The sequence below is a fragment of the Solea senegalensis genome, linkage group LG19, assembly GCF_019176455.1.
Source record: "Solea senegalensis isolate Sse05_10M linkage group LG19, IFAPA_SoseM_1, whole genome shotgun sequence".
NCBI lineage: Eukaryota > Metazoa > Chordata > Actinopteri > Pleuronectiformes > Soleidae > Solea > Solea senegalensis.
Window position 1 is genome coordinate 1986597 of NC_058038.1, and position 26079 is coordinate 2012675.

General features: G+C 40.3%; 1 long non-coding RNA gene across 1 annotated transcript; it reads left to right on the forward strand.

Annotated features, from left to right (window-relative positions):
- Positions 1-8769: 8769 nt before the first annotated feature.
- Positions 8770-12724, forward strand: LOC122785624. The gene is made up of 2 exons (XR_006362312.1): positions 8770-9384; positions 11938-12724. It is a non-coding gene; the product is annotated as an uncharacterized LOC122785624 (long non-coding RNA).
- Positions 12725-26079: the final 13355 nt, after the last annotated feature.

The window sequence follows — 26079 nt, forward strand, 5'->3', positions numbered from 1 at the left end:
GAACATTGTGCAAAATTACACAAAACACTGCAGTATAACTGCAGTATAACTAATTATATCACATGGTTAGGGAGTAATACAACAGTTTTATGAAAGAAACAGAACAATATTGTTGTTCTGTTTCTTTCCATGTCTTACAGTGCCATCTTCTGGTCATATACTGGTACTGCAAGAGTATTTCATTATAGGCCACATTATATTGGAAATGGTCCACAAAGACTGCACCAGATATGTACTGTGGCCTTGTCTGAAAATAAATAAACAAATGTGAAATAATGAAACCTCAAACCTCCAAAGTAACTACTTATATTCTTATAATAAATGAAGAAATACAATCTGAAAAAATTGGATCAATTGTACACTTTCTGTCAAATAAGATAAGGCAGTTCCTTCATATTACTAATCCCAGATTAATAAAGTCATAATATCAATTCATATGAATAATTGTGTTTATATTTTGTCTTTTAAACACAGAGAGACAAACAGGACACAGACAGGGGACAAAAAAATGGGCTGTAAGACGTGATTGAAAATAATCCACTGAGCTTCAGCTCCTCAGATTGAAGGTTCAATTCATGAACTTTCACACAAAAGAGAAAGCAACACAATCAAAAATATATAAAAAAGAGGATATAAATGTAACATACAACTTTTTTTCAAACCCAATACAACCTATAGGGCAGTGGTTGACCCCTGACCTTATGTTTCACATGTTTACCTCATTCAAATGACGAGCTCTTCGTTAAGCTGCACAAAAGCCTGATAATGACACGTTGATTAGAATCTTTAGAGACAGTCAGTGTGTTTACGTGCACGTTAAAAGTTTGTTTTCTTGATCTCATGTTGACATGTTAGTCCAACTAAAATCGAGCTAGTCATAGTCCGACTAACATACCTGGATAATGCGATTCATAGTCCGACTACTCCTGCATGTATAGCGTTAGCACATGCACCAACATTTCCTACCCCGTCTTTGACCTGAAGGTAGAATGAGGCGACCTATAATCTAATCTAATCTAATAATCATCTTTCTCCAGACAACACAGCAACCACAGGAGCCATGTTCCATCTAGTTTGCGTCACGATTAACGATTAATGTACAGCAGGTATGAAACACACAGATCACAAGCTCTCTGTTTGTTTTTCTGTGACGTAAAGGTCAACAGGAAACTGCTTCAATATGCACTAGCAGCTCATAGAGCCATACGGCGCCTCCCAGTCAGACATGCACAGCCAATACATAGAGTTTGGGATTCTCTCTCGGACTTAGCTCGACTGAACTGTGCATGCAAACGTACTGACTGGCGTCGAGAGCTGAGAGTATAATGACTGTGGCCTGTTCATACAGTGTCTGATGTGTGTTACGCAAACATTTAGAAAATAGTTTTCAGAACACGGTGCAGCATAGCGTCTTGTGTACAGCTGCACTTCAACATGAATCAGAGCGAGCCAGAGGTGCTGAAAACGAACAAACCCCGCGTGTGAACTGACTGTGTGGGAGAGGCCTGAACAGATGCGCTGACTGATCCACCCACACACACACACACACACACATACACATACACACCCAACCTATCTGAAAATGCTTAAATAACTGAAGACTAAAGAGGATAGATATTTGGCAGCTCAGCAAATGTCTCTGCCGCTGTGACTCTTCTATTTTAGACACACCACATGTCCGGGAAGAACATCTGGCTTCACTGGAGATGAGACTTTTAACATGTGTGGGACTAACACACAATGGAATAATCTGGACCAGGGTGTTGCAGCAGTAAAGTAAAGCAGACAAATGAGAGTCTAGTCCGTGAGATTTTTCTGAGAAATCCCCTTCATTTTTATAATTACCTACAGGGGACTGCAGTGACACTATGGTTAGAAAGCTGCTAACTCGGCATGTTACTGTGGGGTTGTACTCTCCCCGTCCTTGTATCTGACTCTCTGCTTGTGTGTGTGTGTGAGTATGTGATGTATGTGCAGGTGTACATGCTTGATTGTGAGTGTTTAGGTTGTTCACAGTCAGAATGCCAGCGCACGTCCTCTTTTTATTATTAATAATAATAATGATAATAATAATGATAATAATAATAATAATAATAATAATAATAGATTTAATCATCTTTAACTGACCTTAGTTGACCTCTGTGTACCAGCAGACATGGGAAGCATGACCTGCCCTTCAGATGTCGCTGAGGTTGCTGGTGGTTTCTTGGGAGTTGGGGAAAAAGGGGAGTCTCTATTGCTCCATCACCTAAACAGCTTAGTTGGTTTTCCATTACAATATAATACCTCCTCCACGTGGGCGGAGTCACCACAACACTTTTATTCCTTGCTAATCGTTGGAGATGAACCCACGTTTTCAGGATTGTTAAGTCGTTTTAACTGAGCTACAGTTTCGGCTTGACTCTGGTGCCTCTCCCTGTGACGTCACGCTATAGTATCGGCTCAGCTCACATGGAAACTCGCCACAGCAGGTAAAAAGGTACCAGGTACCAGGTTCTATCACTAGTGGAAACGCAAAATAACCGTGCCATGCTGAGGCAAGTTTTATGCCGTCTTTGCAGGTTTTCCTGTAGGCTCAAAGCTAACTGTCTCCATTCCACTTACATACTTTAGTCACCTCAATCAGAAACCCCTTGGCAGAAGTGTGTGTGTGAAGTGGGAGTGTTCTGAAAGGGGTGGTTTTGGCAGGGTTATTGAACTGCTATGGTGCTTCATCCTTATGGTATTTTGATCATCGCATGTCACTGACATGTTCACCAGGGAACTATTTTAATTTGGAGAATTAGGGTATAATATGTCTCCTTTAAAAAAAGAACAAATCTGGCCACATTCCAGGGACTGTGAGTCAGACTCTGGTGGATGAATTGTTGGTAACACGTTTAGCTAATTGTCGTCTTGCAGTTAAACAGAAGAGCTGCATTGGCATGTGTTGCTTAAGACATTTGTTGTTGCAGTATAATGTGGAATCCAGGGGTGTTTCAAGAGACTTCAAAACAAAGTGATCCAGAGCGCCCCATATAAAGGTGACCAAAGTATGTAAGTGGAATGGCACGGTTATTTTGCGTTTCCACTAGTGATAGAACCTGGTACCTGGTCCCCCTCCCTCCACTAGTTCTCTGACAATATCAACATGGCAGCGTGAGCGGAAAACAGCGAGAGTGCAGTCACAGGAAGAGACGTCCTACATAAGGATTTAACTGTAAATCAGTTAAAAACACTTAGGGACAGCACCACTGATCCACCGCTATTCGCTGCATAAACAGCTGCTGTATGTGACTGTATCAGACTGAGTCTGTGCTCCGGTCATGGAGGACGTACTGAACACATATGTTTAATTAGGACGTGTCAGAATGGTCAGTTATGACCTCTATGTGACCTTTTCTTAACAATGTGTGTGTTTGTACGTTGCTGACTAAATACGGCACATTATCCGGCACATTAGCTTCATATATAAACTTTGGCGACTGGTAGGGCCTCCAGAGTCCCAAATATCAGTATTAAAATGGTTAAAAAGTTGATTTTGCATAATATGTTCCCTTTAAATAAGTCCACTTTCATCACTGTCATTCTGGTCACATGACACGTGTCCCATCACTTAGTATCAAGTTCAAATGAGTTATCTCTGTGTGTTTGATTTTCATTATTTAGAATATGTTTTCTTTTTTCTCATATCTGATCCAGTGATTTTGATCAATATTGACACATATACTGAATCATATCAGCTGATCCAAAGCCCAGAATGTTGTTGTTGTTTTCTCACAGGGGTCATTGGCTCTGCTTCACTTGTGCAGATGTGACAAATATAATCCATTTTATTATATGAACAAGATGGTGAATGATTCTCTAAACTCAGTCAAATACAGATGCAAACAATTAGACTTTATATACAATAATCTTGTATATAATAAAGCATGTAAACCAAAATATTGGCCTGTTTTTATTTATTTTTGAGATGATGATGTTTGTTTTTTTGAGGTCAGTTGATTATACTGATTTCCCTTTACATGTTTTTGTTAGTCGTTAGAAATGTGCTATTTGCTAATTGGTTTCCTCATTTAAATATTCCTAATTTCATTATTATTCCACAATGAAAGGCGTAAATAGATGTCCTGTTACATCCTTCATGTATACAACATAAAGCAATTTAATAGAGGTATATATCACTTCCTTCTGCTAAGAAGGTTACAGACCCTATACTGACTGTGACGCCCCCTTATGGCCATTATGCATTACATTAACACACACACACAAACACCATCTGCGCCATCTTTCCTCGTGGACATTATGCTAATGCACCTTACACATCTGTTCTGGACTGTAACTCCGACTGCATATATAGTCTAGGGAGCTGTAGCTTCCTCTAATATTGATATTGTAATAATAATATTCTAATATCTAATATTGACAATGTGGCACATACTGCACTGGGGCACAGAGCCTACAGCTAAGTTACAGTTCACTCCATTGACATGCATTGCATTTAATCTGAGCCAACCTCGACCTTTAAGCAGCACGAGGTGAGGTGCGAGGGGCCACCTCCAGCTCGCGCGCAAGTAAGAAAATGCAAATTCAGCTCCATTAATAATATGTTTCAATCCTGCTAATGCGCTGCTGACTGCACACACACACACACACACACACACACTCCATACAGCTCCTCGTTTTCATGGTGAGCGACTTCTGGAGGCACGAGGGAGGGAAACAAAGGGAGAGACAGATTCCACGCACACACGAGGAAGAGAGAGGGAGAGAGAGGGGGGACACGGTGGGAGTTTCGGGCCTCTTTCTGTGCTGTAAAACTTTATAGCGATCTGGGGCCCAGTTGTCATGGTAACCGGTTATACGAGCTTGACCAGGGATGGATATGGTGGGAGGGCGCGAGGGGTCCAACCATTTGCAAAAAAGTATGTGTGTATATACATGTTGTATGCGCGTGCATGTGTGTGTGTGTGTGTGTGTGTGTGTGTGGGGGGGGTGTTTTCTGTTTATAATTAGGGAGAAATGAGTGACACACACACACACACACGCGCGCAGGACAACACTTCTACGTTAACACTGACCACACACCGTGGAAGTGAACTGTTGCTGATGAACCACCAAACCTGAGGTGACCATCACAGATGAGGGACGGCGATCAAACACAAATGGACACAATCAATCATAATTCTCCATTTTGGATCTGGGCCCTGAGTCCTGTCTGCGACATGCCGCCGGTTGCGCCCCGAAACACGGTGAGTGATACTCCCGTTTAATCTCATGAGATTTCCACAATGCATCAATCAGAGGTGAGCGCGTGGACCGTGGGGTTGAAGTCGCGGTTTGTGACGTGAAATCCACGTTAAAAGTTGATCTGGTCTCCACATGTGCGTCTATTTTTACACACAGCCGCATCCATGTGCGCCTCAGACTGCAGATAAGGCTCTTGTTTAGTTTTGCGCCATCTGAAATTATGTACATAATTACTGGATATTTGTTTTTCTTTTCGCTCCAATTCTTTTATTTGTTGCGACTCGTCTTTCATGAAGTCAGTACATAATATCAAGCTTAATTCTGGTGTTAATGTAATCACCCATTACTGTCTGAATATGCACGTGAACACAATGCACCTCCTCTGTACGGTTTGATATATATATTTATAATCTGACTCCTCTCGAGTTAAAAACACTAACACTACCACACTGTTTGTATGTAAACAACTTTTTTGGCAAATTTAAATACACACATAGCCTGTGTATGCGTCTATGAATGAGTAAAACAAACAGTTGCTTATCTGGTGCTTTAAAAAAAAGGTTAACAATGTTTAACAAGCATTTATTTATTTCATGTAAAACGTTTAAATTACAACAAAATACATTATTAATACTAGGCCACTGAAAAAAAAAATATTATTGTAAACTAAGAGTGTATTCGTTTGAAATGACCCTTTAAAACAAGAGATATTCAGTTTCGGCAGCAATAAGACGAACTTACAGTTTCACAGTTTAAAATATGTCTTTACAAAGTTCGCTCTAATCCTTTAGCCTCACTTTTACAGCCACACGACTGCGACTCTTAACGCCATGAATCAGGAAACGGGGTCATAAAAAACACGTGTAAAGCGCACGACTAAGAGATAAAAGCAGCAGGATGTATTGATTTGGAATCAAGCCGCCATTAAGAAATGATTATGTCACTGTGAGTTGAGCAGGCGAGACTATTTACAATGTATATGCTTTAATGAGCTGAATTCACATTCTACTACTATTAACATTATTACTATTATTATTGTTATTGTCATTATTATTATTATTAATATTATTATTATTATATTAATAACAATATTATTAACATTAATAATACTAATAATGATAATAATAACAATAATATTATCGTGAATAATAATAACAAAAACAACAACAACAATAATAATAATAATAATGTTTCCAAGCTCAAATATTCTGCAAGCACTGAAAACAGTGTTTTTGTAATGAGTGTCTTTTTTCTTTTTCTTTTTTATGTTTTTTTATGTTTTTTCTAAAGTACATGTTAAAGTGGATGAAGCAGCATCAGTGACATCACCTTATTCCACTGAAGCTGAATACAGATGTGATATTTGTGGGTGTTTGTTTCCTCATTCATGCAGTTATTAACACACACACACACACGTTAGGCTTCTTCTTCTGTATGCATGCAGACGGATGAGACGCTTTGTCAGGCACAGCAGCGACACTCGAAGGCAGAAATAATCCATATTCCCATATTTGCTTCTTTTGTTGTCTCTTGTTTCTTTTCTCCTCTCCATCTTTTCTTGTTCTTCCACCATTTTTACTCACTCCAGTTCAACCATGCTCCTCTCATCAACAGGACCGCGGACTGTGAGTGTGTGTTCTTGTACTTGTTACCTCTTAATGGTCTTTTTCTGTCATAAACACTGACCTTGTCAGGACCCAGTAGTCCTCATGGAGACCAAAACCTCATCCTAATGAAGACAGAGCCTAATTTCTGAGTAACTGGTTGAGTTCAGGGCTAACATATGCATTGTTGGTTAGGTTGCAGTCAGCGTTGGGCATTAACTGGTTATGGTTAAGGCCTATAGGCTGTCCAAATGAATGCAAGTCAATGCGAGTCTTAAAATGGACAGAACAATGTGAACTTTATTAAATGTATAAGCTTTATCAAGTTTGGACAAAAATAAATAAACTGTATTTATATATATATAGTTACTGTGTTTGCCCTGATTTCTCGATATGATGATGTTTAAAATACTTTCACGTCATGCTCCTTACATGCAACGTCGCGTGCTCAAACATGTAGATAGTTTCTTTTTTTTAATGTCTCATTTTGTGGATGATTATGATGGTTGAACATGTTTCTATTGTCATATTTTGCAAATATTTGTAACACTTTCGCCTTTATATACATTTTTAGCATTAATACTGCAGATATACTGCACACTGAATGGTTTGATTAAGGTGGCGCGTGCGAAACTTTCGGTTGGTATTGCATCATAAGGCGTGTACCTCAGATCATGACTCTAATTTTTGTATCCATGTAAGAAGTATAATTTAATAATAATTTTATTTATTAACAAATAAATAAAAAATAAAATAAAAATAAAAAAGGCTCCTCCAGTGGGCAAAGATGAGTGCAGCCCTGTTTTCATTCCATGTCATTAAAAGTGAACTCCTGCTGAGACACAGTGCCTAACCAGCCACTGTTAAATAAAGCCACATAAATACAATCAAATGCTGCTGCAGAGCGATGTACAGAGAGGAACTACAGTCAGAGAGAGGACATTCCACGTGCGGCGGACTGCTGCACTAAAGTGCACTGTAATTGAATGCAGCTTGTAAGTGCAGGCCGCTGCATGAGGTCCTCGTGCCTGTACCTGAGATATATACGTTATTCTCATTCTGATGGAACGTGAAAAATGGACAGAGTGTGTTTTAGTGGAGACTGGGGAGGTCATTTCCTGTTAGAAGAAAATGAAGGAAGAAAGGAAGAAAGAAAGAAAGAAAGAAAGGGGGTGTGGCCTGCCCGTGAACCCCAGAGTGCAATTGGCCGCCTGTGCATTAATGCCAAAACATGTCTGTACTCCACTGAAAACATGACACACACACACACACACAGGTTTGCACAGCTACTCTTCTTAGGACATTTACTTATAATCATTTCTTTAATCTTTAACACCAAACCTTAACCTAACCAAAATCTTAACCCTAAATTTAACTAGGTCCTCTATCTTATTAGGACCAGGTTTCGGTCTCCATGGGGTGACATGGGGCATGCACCTAAAGAGGTGATAATTGCAGTACACACACGTTTGAGCAACTATTAGTTTTAGGACACAAAATCTTTCACTTAATGTCCAAGCCTTAACCTATACAGTCCAGATCTTACCTCTAACTTAGACTAGTTCCTCAGTCATGAGATTCTGCCTCATTAGGACCAGGTTGTGGTCTCCATGAGGACTACTGGTCCTGACAACGTCAGTGTTTATAGCAGAACTGATGCTGAAAGGCTGATACAAACATGTAGACAGCGAGGCCAATAGCGCCTCCGATTGTGCGCATGAGTAGCAGCTTCACCTCAACCTCCGCCAGGTGTGGCGCACGAGACGCAACTATTACCTAGGACGCTGCACGCGACGTCGGTGTTAATAGAAGCAAAAACAAAAGAAAGAAAGAAAGGAAGAAAGAAAGGAAGAAAGAAAGAAAGAAAGAAAGACTGCCAATTGTCCGCAGCTCTCCTGACAAAAAGGTATCCCACCCTCCTCCTCTTACTCCTCCTCATCACCACCCGCCACATCCTCCTCCTCCCTCCGTTACGCACCGCAGCCCGCGCGCACACACCTTCTCTCCCGTGGACACCTCGCGACATCTGCGGAACCATCACATGTCCCACAGTTTTCTCGCGCGCGCGTCATGCCATCATGGATGAGAGCGACCTGTTACCGCGCAGACTGATCACAGACGCCCGCGGGGAGGAAAATGAGAGCAAAGCAAAGGAGAAGAGGAGTCCACGACGGATGATGACAAAGAGGAAGAGGGTGTCATCCGGTTCCGGTCCAAAAACAGTAGTATAACAGCCGTGGAAGCAACAGCTGCCGCAGCAGGGAGGAGGAGGAGGAGGAGGAGGAGGACGGGGTGATCCGTGGACACACCGAGGACATGTCACACTCGAAAGGTATGGAGCAGAGAAGGGGACAGACACAGAGAGGAGGTAAGGGATGATAGAGGCAGAGGAGCTGTGAAGAAGGAGAAAGAGATAGAGATGCACAGACAGATGAAAACAAAGAGGGCGGAGACTCCAAAAACAAGTGATGGAGGAGGTGGAGGACTGAAAAACAAGAAATGAACATGAGGAGGAGGAGGAGGAGGCTGTTTGGTCTGGAGGCGAGACAAGGTGACTCCTCTGTGTGTGTGTGTGTGTGTGTGTGTGTGTGTGTGTGTCCTCTTCCTGTCTGCCTCACACTCTTTTCTCTCACCCGCCTTTCTTTGCGTTTTATGGCGGGCTCTTAAAGTCTTGAAAGACAAAGAGAGTCATTTTGCTGCTCTCCCCCTCTCTCCTCCTCCTCCCCACGTCTCTCACATGGTTTTATTGCTCCATCAGGGCTGAATTGCCTTCTTCCCGTGTCCTGCAACCAGCAGCAGGGACGCATTAAAGGCTCGAGCATGCTTGTTGTTGGTGGTGGTGGTGCCAGAAAGTGACACAGACAAACCAAGTTTGTTTGTTTTTGTTTGTTTGTTTGCTTCCTGTCGAGCTGCTGTGGCAGGAGGGTGGGACGTTTCCTCCCCCTCACACCTACACTTATACTTACGTCCTCTTCACCAGCAGGAGCTGAACAAAGGATGATGGAGAGATTCATGATAATTCATTTTTTTATTTCTTAATTACTTCTTCTTCTGAAGATATATATAGATAGATAGAGATAGATAGATGGATAGATAGATAGATAGATAGATAGATAGATAGATAGATAGATAGATAGATAGATAGATAGATAGATAGATAGATAGATAGATAGATAGATAGATAGATAGATAGATAGATAGATAGATAGATAGATAGATAGATAGATGGATAGATAGATAGATAGATAGATAGATAGATAGATAGATAGTTAGTTAGATAGATAGATAGATAGATAGATAGATAGTTAGTTAGATAGATAGATAGATAGATAGATAGATAGATAGACAGATGGATTGGATGACTGTATATATGACATGTGACGAGGAGATGTTGATGTGATTTGTATAACTTACACAGTGATAATGAATATTGTTGAATAGGTTATAAAAAACAAATACAAGAAATGAAATAATAAATAAATATATAATAGATCAAAGTTAACTAACTTAACTTTCTAAAGGTACTGACTGAGCAGTTATTGCAGGCATAATTCCAGATGCTCACATCAGGATCCATCAGTCTCCAACTGTGAAAGAGCAGGTTCAGGGAGCATGAGTGCGTCTGTGATATGCTGGAGAAAACACACCAGTATTATTCCATAATGAACACAAGATCAGGTAGAAATACATACACATGCAACGTGATGCCATGGCTGATAAATCAAAGCCCAAATGCTCAACAACAAGCAAACAAAACAAAACAATTGTTTGACCCACATTTAAATACATCACGTGTCGATGGATAGATCAATATAATACAGTTGTTAGCACAAACACACTTAATCTCTATTATTTCATCTCTATATGTTAATTTACATTCCGTTTAAATGCCAAAAAACTTTTAAAATCAATTTGGATTTATAGTTAACGTTATAGTTAGCGTTAACCCCAGAACTGTTGTTTCTTTCTTTCCGTCTTTCTTTCAACTAATAAACACATTTTCTATGCTATTCCACCCAGCAATTAACATAAGCAGACGAAAACCCATGTGACCTACTGTATATGTACAATATATGACGTCATCACGTCAACTAGTCGACTTTTGCGTCTCTAAAGATTGTGTGCATTCAAGTTCTCATTAAAACTGGAAGTGAGTCGGTATCCTTTCGTTATTCATTCATTCATCAGTCATCGTTCACCATTAAATGATCAACATGAGTTCATGCAACTCATTAAAACTCGCTTTTCGTTTTTTGTCCATGCACCAGATGTGGCATCTCTGTATATGTTGGAAAAGCATTAATAAATCTATGAATTACGGGACAGATTTGAAGAATAACAGTAACATATACTGTAGTTACATGAACACGTGAACATAAATGATGTGACTTTTTATTGTATTTGATTCTTTAACCCTGCACGTGACAGCAGCTGGAACAGTGTAAATTATGATGAGTGTGAAACGACCTGAGTGTGTCAGAGAACAAGGACACGCACAGTCAGATGTAATATGAACGCAATCTTTACACCGTCACCACCACCATCACCATCACCACCATCACCACCGCCGCTGCTGCTGCTGCTGCTGCTGTGAAGAGCGGGGCTGCACGAGGACAACTTTATAGTTGACGTCACGGGCGTCGATGAAAAGCATATTTTGCCTTATCAGAGGCAGCTGTCGACTCTCGGGATGGCGCGCGATGATTTTCTTGATTTATATCGTTTTTATTTCAATTCACTGTCCGTCCATCTTAAAAATATGTAGACGTAACGGATACGCTTTATTTTTCCATGTATGTCTCGTGCACACAGGCCAGAATGTTTCTTTTATTCGGCTGTACACGTCGAGTGGAGTTAAAAAACCACAGAGACGAAATCATCATAAAATGTCTCCGTGCAGCTATACGACACCGCCCCCCTCTCTCTCTCTCACACACACACACACACACACACACACACACAGTCGTTATAATACTAGTAGATATATAATATAATAGAGTTTTTTTAAAGGTTATTTTCTTCGTTTCCTTCACAGTTCTCCTTCAAACATCATTGTAATTAATCAAACATGTCTCTCTCTCTCTCTCTCTCTCTCTCTCTCCAGATGAAATCCTTCACAGGGGCCCGTTGTCCACGCTGTCCACGCGCCCGGGCCCGCGCCACCGGCCGACCGGCGCCTGACTGTCGGTCAGAGACCGAGCAGGCACGGAGGAATTCAGCTGATACTGGACTGAGACTTCACCTTCAACATGGAGGGCGTCCTGACGCCACAGCGCCGCCTGGAGACCGACTGCAGGGATAGTAATGAATATGATGATGATAATGAAGAAGAAGAGGGCACGGATTATATGAAGCACGAGGAGAGATGACGAAGAGGAGGCCGCGCACGTGCACGAGATCAGGCAGCGGGCCTATAAAAATGGCGTCACCTATTTTTCCTTTTTTTTTTACCACCTACACTTGTTAAATCAGACCTCTTTTATTTGTGTGTGTGTGCGTGTGTGTGTGAGCGTGTGTGTGTGTGTGTGTGTGCGCGTGTGTGTGTGAGCAGTTTAACGGGACATCACTGTGAAATATCACCACGGAAATCAAAGCCATCGTGTTGTTGTGACTGTCGTTTTGTTTTTCTTTTTTTTTATTTGACATATTTCCCATCCTTTAATTCTCAAAGTTCATCCCAGCCTCAGTCTGACGCTCTTCAGCTCACGGTGAGTTCAGGTCCTTTTTTCTTTCCAAATGAACGTTTCCAGCGCTCGTGCTTGTGGTTATACTGATTTGTAATCATTACTACTTTTTACATGTGTTTTAATTAGTAATACTTCGTATAAATAAGCTTGCATTTTTGACACATAACTACGCAAGGTTTAAGAATAAATACTGGGTCAATTAGATATGTAAACATATTTGTAATATTATTATTATTATTTTTAGAATTATTATTTGTATTATCATTATTATTATTTACATATTTTAAATCCCTTCCTTTCTTGTTCATTGTGTAAAAACTTTTAAAATTCTAAATTATTCATCTTTGAGTCGATTCTCTACATACATATGTATATTTGCAAGGAAATACACATGCAAATGTATGTCTTTACAATGAAACTGAGTGCATTCCTTATTAGTGCAAACTAAAAGGTAGTCAAATATATCTGAAAGTATAAAATGTTCTTCAATATAAAATAGACTCTAAATGTAACAGCTGTTAGTGTAAATTGTGATTTAATATATTACATATGGGATAAAACTGTTCTTTAGCACATTATACAACACTTTTCTAATGAAAATATAACAAATGTAAAAGTAAAATGGTTTGGAAAAATTGGAATTGATGTAAAATAACCACCTAAGACATGGAATACCGCAGTATCCTCCACCGTTCACTGTAAATGTTCCATATTTGCAACACCTCTTCTTTCTCTTTTAACAAAATATCTAAGTTTCCTTAAAAAACAAAAAAAAAAAAAAGAAAAGGGAAAAACCTCCATAGCCTCCATAAATTACAATAATTTGATAATTTGCAATGCCAAATTCTTTTTTGTCAAACACAACATGGTAGTGTGTGTGTGTGTGTGTGTGTGTGTGTGTGGCTATGGTCTTTTTAAAGCACTGATAATGCTACACGTCCACACTGAAATCCCATAATTATGACTTGAGTATTTAGTTTGTCGTTATTGTTGTCACCTCCTCTTTTTCGGCAGCTGTAATTTTCCTCAAAATAAGTCACGGTTGTACAACCCAAGTAAAAAAAACAAAAACAAAAAAAACAGGTTTCATATTTAAGTTTTCCCAGGGTTTTATTTTTATTCTTTATCAAACAACACACGCAGAAGAGTCAGCGGCACATGTTGTAGAGTGAGAGGCACCGAAAGTGTTTACTCACATCAGTGCTGTTGTCACACGGTGATCGTTAAGAGTCATAAAAGCAGCGTATATAAATAATCCTGTGCTAAAATTAGCAGCACAAGCATCAGCGTACACATCCACGAATGTGTTCTTAATGCCAGAGGGAATCAGAATCTTTGCTTTTTGGCTTTGTATTCTGGCTCAGAGCAGTAAACATGTCAGTGATGTAATATATCCTCTCACAGATGGTGCAGGACACTTCCTTTAAGACGGAGAGCGGCACGGATACAAACACTCACTTATGTGTGTCTTTATATCAGGGGTCATAGACTGTATATGTTGTTGCCAATGAAAAACTACACAACTGCACAGATGCACGTGAACTAAAAATACTGTGCGACTTCTAAATATCTCTATCTATATACAGCATATGGATGCATGTATGTATGGATGTGCACAGATACAAGCATCTGCCCCTTTGACCTCTGACACCAAAGAGCCACATTTTATTTGTTGGCCTTAAAGAGAAGGTAACTCGATTTCTTTAACATGTTAAAATGTTTTTTGTTTCTTTTGTCTGGGCCAGCTATACATATAGATGTATATATATACATGCATGTGTACAAAGATGGATCAGCATCACAATCAGAATTCAAATTAACTTTATTGGGAAGGAATTTGACTTGGTTCTACTTTTCTCTGTAATACAACAAACAAATACTTTTAAAAAACATATAAACAGAAGAAGAGAAAATATGTACTCTGACATTAAAGGGCCTCATTTGAAAGAGATTTTTAAATATATTAAAACATTTGGTCGTAAAAAACAATGTTGAAACTTTAGTTTCCACTGCTGAGTCGGCATATCTGCATTCCTTTCTGCTTTCTTTCTGTTTCACACACACACACACACATGCGAACATAAACATGACAGCGTTTAAATGGTGGATCAGTGGTACTGCAAGTCGTCTCTCAACTGCATCGCTGTGGGTTCGACTCCTGGCTCTGCGAGTCCACATGCCGATGTGTCTGGATAGAAAAACATGCTGCACACAGGTGCACTGTATGAATGTGTGAGTGAATGAATGGGTGAACTCAAGACTATAAATACAGACCATTTACCATGTTTGGCTGAATTGAGAAAATGAAGGCAGTGGTAACAATTTCCTGGTCCTGAATGTGGTTAAGTTCAGGCAAAAGATGATGTTTTTTTTCTCTCATATCATCGTGTCACAACATCCTCTCCCTAAAACCAGATTGTTAAAGTCCCAAAACACCCCGAACAATCTGCAACACATCTCCCGATGTTTAGCCTTGAACTGTGGTTTGCTGTTTTCTTGCACACGCCTCGTTCTCACGTGGAATGTTGCACGCCACCGCAAACCCTGTCACCTCTGCGGAGGAGAGGTTTCACTCAGACACTCATGTCACAGTGGAAATGTTGAAATGCCACACATGGAATACAGTCATTTGCCCAAAAAACATAACACTCAAAATGTTTAAAAAAAAGCTTCTCAGAAAGTAAAAGTTTTATGTTTTAAATCATTTGCAGAGAACTAAAATAAGCCGTGGAAGAACATTCGTTCTACATTCACACTGATACTTATCCTGGATTATTGAAATTCATCTGGATAACTATGATTTCTGAAGAAGAAACCAGGCAAACAAACAAACAACAACAAAATAGAATACAGAAAAGCATTCTAGAGGCATAACGGCTGCTAATGTTTATATATGTCTTTTGTACAAATGTGTAGAATGTACAAATATTACATTTCCCACGGTCAGAAAAATAAATCATATATCATATTGTTTTTATTGACTTTCTGGGAGACAAGATTAAATATATTCTCCTTGATTTCTGTTACGTAAATTGATTACATTAGTTGCATCAGTAGTGGTAGTAATCGTAGCAGCATGTGGTTATTGGTACATTTAACCTTCTTCCATTTTGGTTAAGCCATTTAAAAAAAATACAATATTTATATATATATATATATATATGTATATATATACAGTATATATACACATAGTTTTGTTGTACCCATTCATTTCTGTTGGCAGTTGGAACCCCAAATATAAACAAGATTTGGTTTCTATAAGAGAATATTGTAAGATACATTCGTTTCATCTGGGTGTGGTTCATGCGCAGAGTGAGCGCATAAATGTACAAGAAAGTGATACGAGGTTACTTTTATATACCACCATGTGCATATGGGCATGTTTTCCGTAATATAGTCGTCTTACCCATTCATTTCCTATAGTGGACATTTTTGACCGCATGCACCAAAGATGTGACGAAGAACTTGCACCAAATGCATTTGGTCAAATCCTTAATGTGGACGACATCACGAGGTCTTCAGGAGACAAAACACCACATCTTTGCTGCAGTAAAGTTTAACCAAACACTGGAGCGAGGTTACTGTCAGACGATTCTGCAGCCACAGAGTCCGTGTTGGATGAAGCGCGACAGATTCACAATGACATCAGGCTCTGGCAGTGTCACCAGTATCACATGCACTATAGAGTAGTAAAGTGCTCCTGTAGTCTCTGTGTTCCTCTTAATAGGCCCACTAAATAACTATTGCCCTGTTTCCTGACCAATACAGGGCAGAAGTTCAAGACAGCGGCTACAGTGCAGGATCACGTTACAGCGCACATTTGAATTGGCCTCACGTCAGGGTTTTCTGGGGGCGAACATATACAGTATGTCGTGAGGTTATGAAATGGTGTCCCAGTTGGGAATTCGGACCTGCTGGGACAGGATAGCAAGTCAGTGATGGACCTGACCGTCACCCTGTTTGACTGCTCGCTAAACACCGGGTCATTGCGTCACATGAGAAGCGACCCGCAGGGCTTTAGCTCGGAGCTTTGATCAGGAACACATGGCTGCACTTCCTCTGCTGCTGCTGCAATATGGGCAGCTGCTGTCCGTTTGTTAGGAAGAGCGAGCGAAGGAGGAAAGACAGAGGGAAGCAGCGTAAAAATAGTGCAAATACAAAGGGCTGAGTGGGACGCGGGCAAACGGGAAGACACAAGGAGGAGAAATGGGAGAAGACAGATGGTAATAAAGGAAGGAGGGAGGACGGCAGGTCTGCAGGCGCCATGTTTGAGACAGCAACATTTCTCCAGCGCCACACTGTCTCCAGCTTCAGATCAGTCCTGTCTGTCTCTCTTTCATCCTTTATCCTGTCTGACGCTCTCTCCCACCTTCACTTTTACCATGGGGGTAATTCACCAAGTAGTTTATTGGTGGCTGCAGGAAGTGGAGGAGGTGGGGTGTATATTACTATAGTGTGGTTTTATGGCGGCCTTATTGCCCCTTATTGTCTCATCGTGGTCAACAAAAGAAGGCCTGTGCCTCCTGGAAAGTCTGCATCCTTTCTCGTCCTTCCCGTCTGTGTCCTTGTCTTTTGATGATCAACTTGTGTTTCAAATGATTTGGTATTGTAATATTCCAATTTCATGAACCCGTTGCCAGAGTCCTGCAAACCACAGATCCGTGCAAGCTTGCATTTCTGAACCAAAATTAGGTGAGTCATTTACATGTCCACAGACATGCATATCAACGTCGTGGTGTTTTAGCTGCATGAGAAACCAAAAGTGCCATAGTGGTTTGGGTTTAGGCACAAAAACCACCTGGTTAGGACCAGGAAAAAAAAGAATCCAACATTTGGTCTTGATCTGCGGTCTGCTGCCTGCAGACATCTCGCTGCATCTCATGCCACCGCGCCAAACCCTCTTCCTCCCCGTGAACCAATGTCGATATGACACGTATGAAAAACACTTTGCCAAACTGTAACATAACATTTCTGAACAAAATGATCCAACTGGAACGTTTCCCATGGCTTTGCAGTAAAAGTCAAACAGCAACATGTTTGTCGGGGACGAGGCCGTTGTGTCTGTCGTTTGAAGGACGAGCCCATTTGTTCACTCCTCTGTCGCTTTCTGTCAACTGTAAAATCTCCAGGATGTCCTGCACACAACTTCCCATGGCACAATTACAAGTTCATGAGTTCATTTCATTTTTAACAAAGCTCGTAGCGGCAGTTCGGTAGTGGCGGAAGGTAGTTCCACGCTTTGACTTCCAAAGAAAGACTTTCCTGCCTGGACTTAGTCATTTGATACGTTACTTAGACTAGTGCAGTAACCCATTTAAGGTGTGCCTGGATTTTTTTATCTTTATATTTATACTTATATTTCTTATCCAAACCTGAGCCCTAACCCAAAGGGTTGCACATGCTGGTGCCATCATGAAGTCCAGACAAGCTTCAAGCCTGTAAAGCAAACTGTTTTACAAATTAATTACAATTTCTAAATATAATTCACAATTTGTTTTAGTGTATGAGGAACTTTTTGACCGGGAAAATCTCAAAATGGCAACCAAAACGCTCCTTTGAGAAAATAACAATGTCGTAATCCCACCTGTCTGTTGTGCTAGCCTGTGCTGTTGTTGTCGACTTCTGGCTTTCTTCATTCTGTCTCTGTTTCTGTGACTCTTTGATTTGTACACAGCGGCCATGGCGCATGTGCTCACTGTCTTCTTCTCTGGTTTTTATTTCTGTAGCAGCACTGCAGCGCTGTGACTTGGCATACGTGTTACAGCAGTTAGTCGTTTTGTGTGGATGAAGACACTTAACCTAACATCTAACACGCTGGCTAGGGTCAGGAGTAAAATTGTAAAAACCAATGACGTCATTAATCAGCTTTTGTTTATCCCAGGCTTGATTCTTCAATACTGAAGACAACTGATTATTCTCTCAAACCATCTCCCTATACACGACTCTTAAAACCCACGCAGCAGCCGATCCTCAGGTTCATCTCCGTTTGCCAAACTAGCTTCCCAAACGTCTTTTTCACATGTGGGTCACACAGTTGGATATCCATTAAACGAAGCAGGCATCAGTTGTTGAAGGGATTTGACTTGTTAGATGTGATTTACAGCCACGGTCTGACCCCCCGCTGCTGGATTCAGCCACATGCACACCAATCATTTGATTATAGTTACAGAAAAAGCAGTCGCTGCATTCTCGGCCAATGCCACATGAATATCTCACAGTATGTTTTTGTGCTTATGTGAGGGTTAACTATCAGTTTGTCAAGGATATTTTTACATATATATATATATATTTTAAAGCTACTTTTAAGGTGTTTTCATTCAGTCCCACTCATGTGAACTTGATGTAAAGCAGAAAACAGACAAAGATGGCTGACTGCTGGGAATAGATTCCAGGCTAACAGTGAAACCGATGAAATACATTAACACTTCAAAATAAAGTCATAAATAGTAATGGTGTAACACAGCATATATTGTATTGATTCTTTAAAGCAGTATTTCTGAATCCTCGCTCTGACACTCACTGCTCCGCATCACCAGATTCAAATGAATCAAGACTTTTCAAGGCTCGATGATGAGCTGACCGTTTGAATGTAGAGAATAGCAGATACTAACAAGCTGAAATCTGAGGTATCATCTAATCAATCAAATAGAAAGTGAAAAGCTTATTCTGTTAAATGAGCAGTTGTCAACTTTTTCCATATTACACTATTTGAAATGTATCCATTATTTATAAATTGAACACAGTGAGCTTTGTCTTTTTTTTTCATTTGTTGATAATCCATCTCTGATACAGCTGTGAGAGAGTAGGGATCAAATTAAAAACAGAACCTCTGGATTACATGCTGCATTATTTCCTGTCAAATCCCTCATTCCTCAGAAAGCAAGTTTAATCCAGTGTGGGAATGTAAGACGTTAAAACTAAAAATGATAAAGGTGGGGCAAAAAAAAAAAAAAATCACATTTGTTTTCAGACATTTTCAGTGTAATGTTCTCGTTAGCCTCATTTCCTAACCTGATAAACTGACTGTCTGTAATCTGAAAATCTTGAGTGTTTCCAGGGACTGCAGATGCTGGATTGACACAGGAGCTGTGTGATGTAGGTAGTTTCAAGTTGTTGGGCTGGACCTTTAAAATCACAGGAACCTGAAACTGCCTGAATCACAGCAGCTGCATGCCAACAGACTGTGGACAAGCGGGGGAGAAAACCATGAGGCACGAGTGAACACTTCAGCCAACACCACTTCTGTCAGCTGTGTGCTGTGCACTTTGTTCACCAGTCAAACTGTTTTTCTTATCCTAAATGGACAACGTGATGGATAAAACAAACTGCAGCCTGTTCACATTTGTTGCTTTTGCCAAAAGCCGATGTGAATTCAAAACACATGTCCTTTGATGTGGGTTTGAAATGGTTACATGGTGGTTTTTCCCATGTGCTGCTGCATCAGAAGCCTCAGCAAATATGGTCTTTGTTTGCAGCAAGGTGCTTCCAAATATCTTTACTTATTTCTTTTTTTTCTTTGTCTTTATGTCTGGTGTCTTTGGCAGACCTTTGGCCTATTGTGTTTGACATGGATTTAGTTTAAAGTGAAAGTTGCATATCCCCCTTCTTGTACTTTTTGATGTAAAGTATCTGTTGTTATTCCAACCATAGCTGTAAAAATGTAAATAATATAACATAAACGCTGTTTATTTTATTTCACATCGGATTTATATCTGATGGGTAAATAAACATCCATCCATCTTCTACCGCTTCATCCTCCACCAGAGTGTCAGCTGACATGGGGCAACAGTTCACCAGTACACCAGCCGTGTGAAAGTGTAAAAATGCATATTAATTAAAGTGAATGTTGTTTAATATAAGTGTCATTGTTTTGTGTTAATTCAACACATTTGCCAGGTATAGATGTCGCTACTTTACATATTAGAAACACAATAACGTCACTTATTCACACGTCTGCAGATGTGCATATTAATGTGTTAGTGTTTGAACAAATTGCATTGAATGAGGTTAAGCTTAGGTACAAAAAGCACCTTGTTAGAGCTGGTAAAGCGTCTTGGCTCTGCAGCCTCCTCTCCATAAATACACATAGACACATCGTCTACTGCGTGATGGACATCTTCACTCACTTCATTCTGCGTAGGATGTACAAATGTAATATTGCTTAACAGGGCTGTTTAATTTCTGCTCTAATTTGTCTCTGGTTACAAATTCTGCAGCTTTGCTATTTTTATTTTGCCTCTCCAGCTGTTTTCTCTGCACACAGCTGCTCGGCAGCAAACAGCGGACAGTTGGAGCGTGACGCAGGAGATGAAAGTGATGCATCTCAGAGTGCTTTTCTTCATTCTGAATTTTCATCTCAAATGTTCCGCCTGGTTCCTGATGCAGAAATGATGTTCACCATGATATTTGGTAATGCCGTGACGGACGTTTCATTGTAAATCATTAGCTGTCATTATACGTGGTGTTCTCCAGGGATCCAGCAGGACCAGTCCTTCTCCTTATCTATATTAATGACTTAGTTGTAGCATTATCTCCCTTGTAGCCATTGTTTTTGCTGATGATACCAACAGCTAATATGGCCAGAGCTAACTCAGATTCGGATAACATTTCTAAATGGATAAAATCAATCACTTAATTTCAGGAGATCAAGTTTTATTATATTTGCAAACAAATCTAATTATCTTCTCGGCGTTGGAAATAACCCAGTTGTTCAGGCTTTCTTTGAGTCCTGATGGATGAAACACTGACCTGGCAGAGTTAGATCCATATCATATCTAAACCATTGTAATCACCATCAGAAGGGAGTTTTATGTATGTTACCATAGCTTAATTCATTATAAACAGTGTAAGCTACTTATCCCTCCCACTTTCACAAGCTTTACATTCTACAAAAAAAGTTCTGTAGAATTGTACACGTTCAGCAACACTCAATTTCACCAGCTCAAAATGCTATTACATAATACATATCAAGCATAACTCTGTGTCCTCCTGCTTTGATTCCTCTGCAATATAGTGACTCTTTCCAAGCCACAACTGTAATACGACTAAAACTGCTACACCAGCTCTGTCATTCCTCCATCAGGTATAAAGGGGCTGACAGTTGCATCCAAACTGTACTTAAATCTACGTATTTTAAGAATTTTAAAGACTGAATCCTGTTCAGTCGTCAGCGGGGTTGTTTGTTTTTACTTGTTCCTCTTCTTTTTAGTGTATGCACATGAATGTAACAATGTCCACATACATACCCATACACTCTCATTAAATGACATTATTTTAAATGTTTCTTTTGTTGATTTATGTTGCCTGGGGTTTGAAAGATGATCTCGCTGCTTGTCTGAATCACTGCACGTTTGTATATATTTCCACTGTTTTTGTTATTTTAACAAAATAAACAAACCTTAACCTAAATGTAGGAGTTACTTGGTAATGCAAACCATGGAACATAATACGTACGTTACGTTTCATCACAATGACATGGTTCCTAAGTATCTGAGGCAAAAGTCGCACCTGCAGGTGAGGAACGGTCCAAGCTCGATGTCAGCCATCAAAGACAACAAAGAAAACACAGTTCAAGACCAGTTCACAACTGTACGGCAGGAGATTTGCTGCAGACTGTAACGACGTAATGAGGACATTATGGACAACTATCAACACAGTGTGTTTTTATGATGAAGACATTGATGCTATGAGAACAAACAGGATCTTTTACCAGCCCTGACCAGGAACCACAGGACACTGTGTTTGCTTGTGTACCCACATTAATAACCAGCATTGAGGTGGTTGTCTTCTTCTCTACTGAAGTGCGTATTAACATTGATGGTGTTTTTTTTTCCCCCATTTGTTGAGGTTTTGGCAGATGTGATGAAATCAGGGTGATGATTTCCTGGTCATGAATGTGGTTGGGTTTAGGCCCAGGAAAGCATCTGGTTTGGACTCGGAAGATAAAACTGTTTTTTCTTCTCTCTCTCTCTCTCTCTCTCTCTCTCTCTCACTCTCTCTCAGCAGCAACAACCACTCCATACAAAGATCACGTGTTGCTAAGATAAAGATACATCAGATGTCTGTATAGCAACATTAAAAACACACCGTGTCACAGTGGAAAGACATTAGATGCAATAAAATACACCTTGTCACATGCCAACACAGACCCCTTCACCTGCAGGTATGAATTCACCTGACGGTCGGTCTGTCAGGACTGTCGAAACATACTAAAATGCAATCATAACAACACAAGAATCTGTTCACTCGTCTTCAGTTGTTTTCATCTTATCAACCACTCCTACTATTCTTTCTTTTACAGAAATATTTAGTATTGGCAAGACAACGCAAGGCAGCTCTATTTGTGGAGCACAACTGTGTGTGCTTTACCTAAGAACACTACAGCAGATAAAAGTTGGACACATTAAAACACAAACTTTGAACAAAACCCAGTTATAGTAAAAATGAAACAGGGCACAGAGAACATGAAAGAGAGGAAGAAAACACAAAGTTGGACTAATGCAGCATCAAAGGATAATTGACTTTAAAAAATATTAAAAGAATGTACAGTGCAGTGAAAGATTAAACTTTAAAGTGCTTTATAAAAGGAGCTCAATCATAAGCGTATGAGAATAGAAATGTTTTTAACCTGGTTTTGAAAATATTCACATTTGGTGTTGATTTCAGTTCTGTTGGGAGCTTGTTGCAGTTGTGTGCAGCAGAACAGCTAAATGCTGCTTCATCATATTTGGTTTGAACTCTGGTCTTGACTCGCTGGCCTGAGTCAGTAGATCTCAGAGTATGGAGGTGATGGTGATGGACAGGGTGGCGGGTGAGGTCAGGGAGGAGTCTCTGTGGACTACGTTGTTTGTCGATGATACTGTAATCTGCACTGGAGACAAGAGGAATGAAGGTAAGTAGGAGTAAGACAGAAGGAGGCCTGTGTGTGAATGACAGTGAGACAGGTGGTACAGTGAAGATGCAACAAGTAGTGAAAGTGGATGAGTTTAAATACCTGGGTTTAACCATCCAAAGCAATGGATGGTGCACAAGAGAGGTGAAGAAGAGAGTGCAGGCAGGGTGGAGTGGGTGGGGACGAGCGTCTGTGGTGATGTGTAGAAGGATAGCAGCAAAAGTGAAAGAGAAGATGCTACTGAGACTTGCTATGATGTGTGCAGTGGGGTCCTTGGTGACACCCTCCTGAATGATATGGCTTAGTCGAGTTGTTGCGTTTAAAGAAGTTTATTGTCACCGTGTCTTTTGGGGCAACTCATGACGAAAGACAAACATATTTACAAAGAAACAAAGAAAAATAGATGAAAACAAAAACAAACAAAAGAGTTTTCTGTGCTGAACAGAGTTCCTCTTTAACTCCTGCACCATCCCTGACAAAACAAAACAATTATATTCTTTCTCGGTTTTACACTGCACCACAAGTCATCAACGCTATCCCATCTGAACAGGCTCAAAATGGTTGCCTTATAAATGTTATGCCCCTCCCACTGGGCGTTGCACAACCGTTAGCCAACTCAGTCAGGTCACTTTCCCGCCAAGAGCCCTATTCATCAGCCCAGATAGCTACGCCCCTGTTTGGCCAGAGCAGCGCGGGAAATCAGCGTCTCTGGTGAGTGAGTGTGTGTGTGTGTGTGTGTGCGTGTAGCGTGTATGTGTGTGGCGTGTGTGTGTGCGCAAACTGCCCTCACTCAAAATATAACATTCACACACTTTCGTCTGTTCACATTCAGAATGTACCATCTCATGGTTTGGTACAATAGAAAAGGGGTGGATGTGTTTACTAGCTGTAAGTGAATGGATGAGGTTGACACATGAATTTAGTGTGACGAGCTTCAAGGTGACCTTTTTTAATGTCTTACTGGGATCACCTTGGGTTGTTCAGTAAACTGCTTCAGTGGCTCTCCTCTGTCTGTAACCCTATGACATGATTTTAAAGAAATGGCTGTGATTGGTCCAGTTTGTCTCAGTACAGATGGAAATCTTTCTGCACAGGACGCATTACTGGTCTGGTTTGCAGTGTAATAGAATTTGTCTCCATGATAAAACCATAGTCATCACAGAGATACTCATGGACCATGAATTACAGGGGATTTAAGGGGAGCTTGTCTCTCCTGAGTAAGACGCAAGCTCCCCTGAAAGCACCATGAGACATTTTACAGTCACAGGTCACACACTTTTTTTCTGTGAGGTTCCAGAAATAAATAAGCTAAGCTGTGTTTATCCACTCATTACATATCAATGTGTAATGTGTCTTATGTAAATGTATGGCTTCAGCTGGTTTGCAGTCTTTGCCCCAGGTCATGATTGTGCATGAATACAACAATGGACACAAACAACAATACAATACAGTAAATACAGTGAAACAATAACATGAATACATGAATAATGAGGTAAATGATGAGTTTTCATATCTGCTCATAGGGACAATTGTCCAAATGTTGTGCTGCACTTCAGGATTTCACAGTTGTGTTTATTTATGTCCTTTGTCGTTGTCCTACTGTTGTCACTGTCTGTTTCATTAACTGAGACGCTGCCTCTGGGGACAGTCCATTTCAAAAAGGAGAAATATATCTGTATACAGTACAGTTCCATTTTATCATTTCTTTCCTAGTCCTAGACCTAGTCTTACCTTATCACCCAACAGATCACTTAGGTCCCGAAATACAGGTTTACTTATGGTTCCCAGAGTCTGTAAGAGCAGAATGGGAGGTAAAGCCTTCAGTTACCAGGCCCCTCCTGACCTGTGGAATCAAGGCGGAGCCTGTCTCTGTATTTAAAGTTAAAGTTAAAACTTTCCTTTTTGATAAAGCTTATAGTTAGAGCTGGTTCAGGGAAACCTGGACCAGCTCTTAGTTATGCTGCTATAGACCTAGACTGCATGCACATTCACTCTCTCACACTCAGGGTATGAATATGACTTTTTATATGTCATTAACTTTGTCTCTTTCTCTCCCTAGTTTGTCTTTCCATCCTTCCCTTTCTCTCTCTCTGTATCCTCATCTTGGAGGTTGCAGGATCCAGATCCAGTTTTCGAAGCTATTACTATCATACATATCATCACCATTATTATTGTGCTATGATTAAAAGTCGATATCAGTATAATTTTTATCAACACTCTCTGCTGTGGAATTGAATTGAATTTCTTCTTTTTTTACACATTCAAAATAAAGTTTGATCAAAAACAGACCATATTTTTGTGTATTTACAGTGTGTGTGTGTGTGTGAGTGTGAGATAGAGGTCGCTTGGATCTGACCTGCCCCGCTCTCTGTCGTGATCCTGCTGTCGAGGTGTTATGATGAACTGCGGCTGTATGTTTCCATCAAGTCCAGCGTGATGCGGTGGAGCTGTAAATCTGCTCTCCCTCCCTCTGTCTCTCTCTCTCTCTCTGTCTCTCTCTCTCTCTCTGTATCTCTCTCTCTCTCTGTCTCTCTCTCTCTCTGTCTCTCTCTCTCTCTCTCCTGTGTAGGTGACGGAGGGTCTCAGTATAATTTGCAGTGCATTTAATAGGACATTAACATTTAAGAGCCACACTTCACTGTCTGACTGCCGCTCTGGCAGCGGTGCT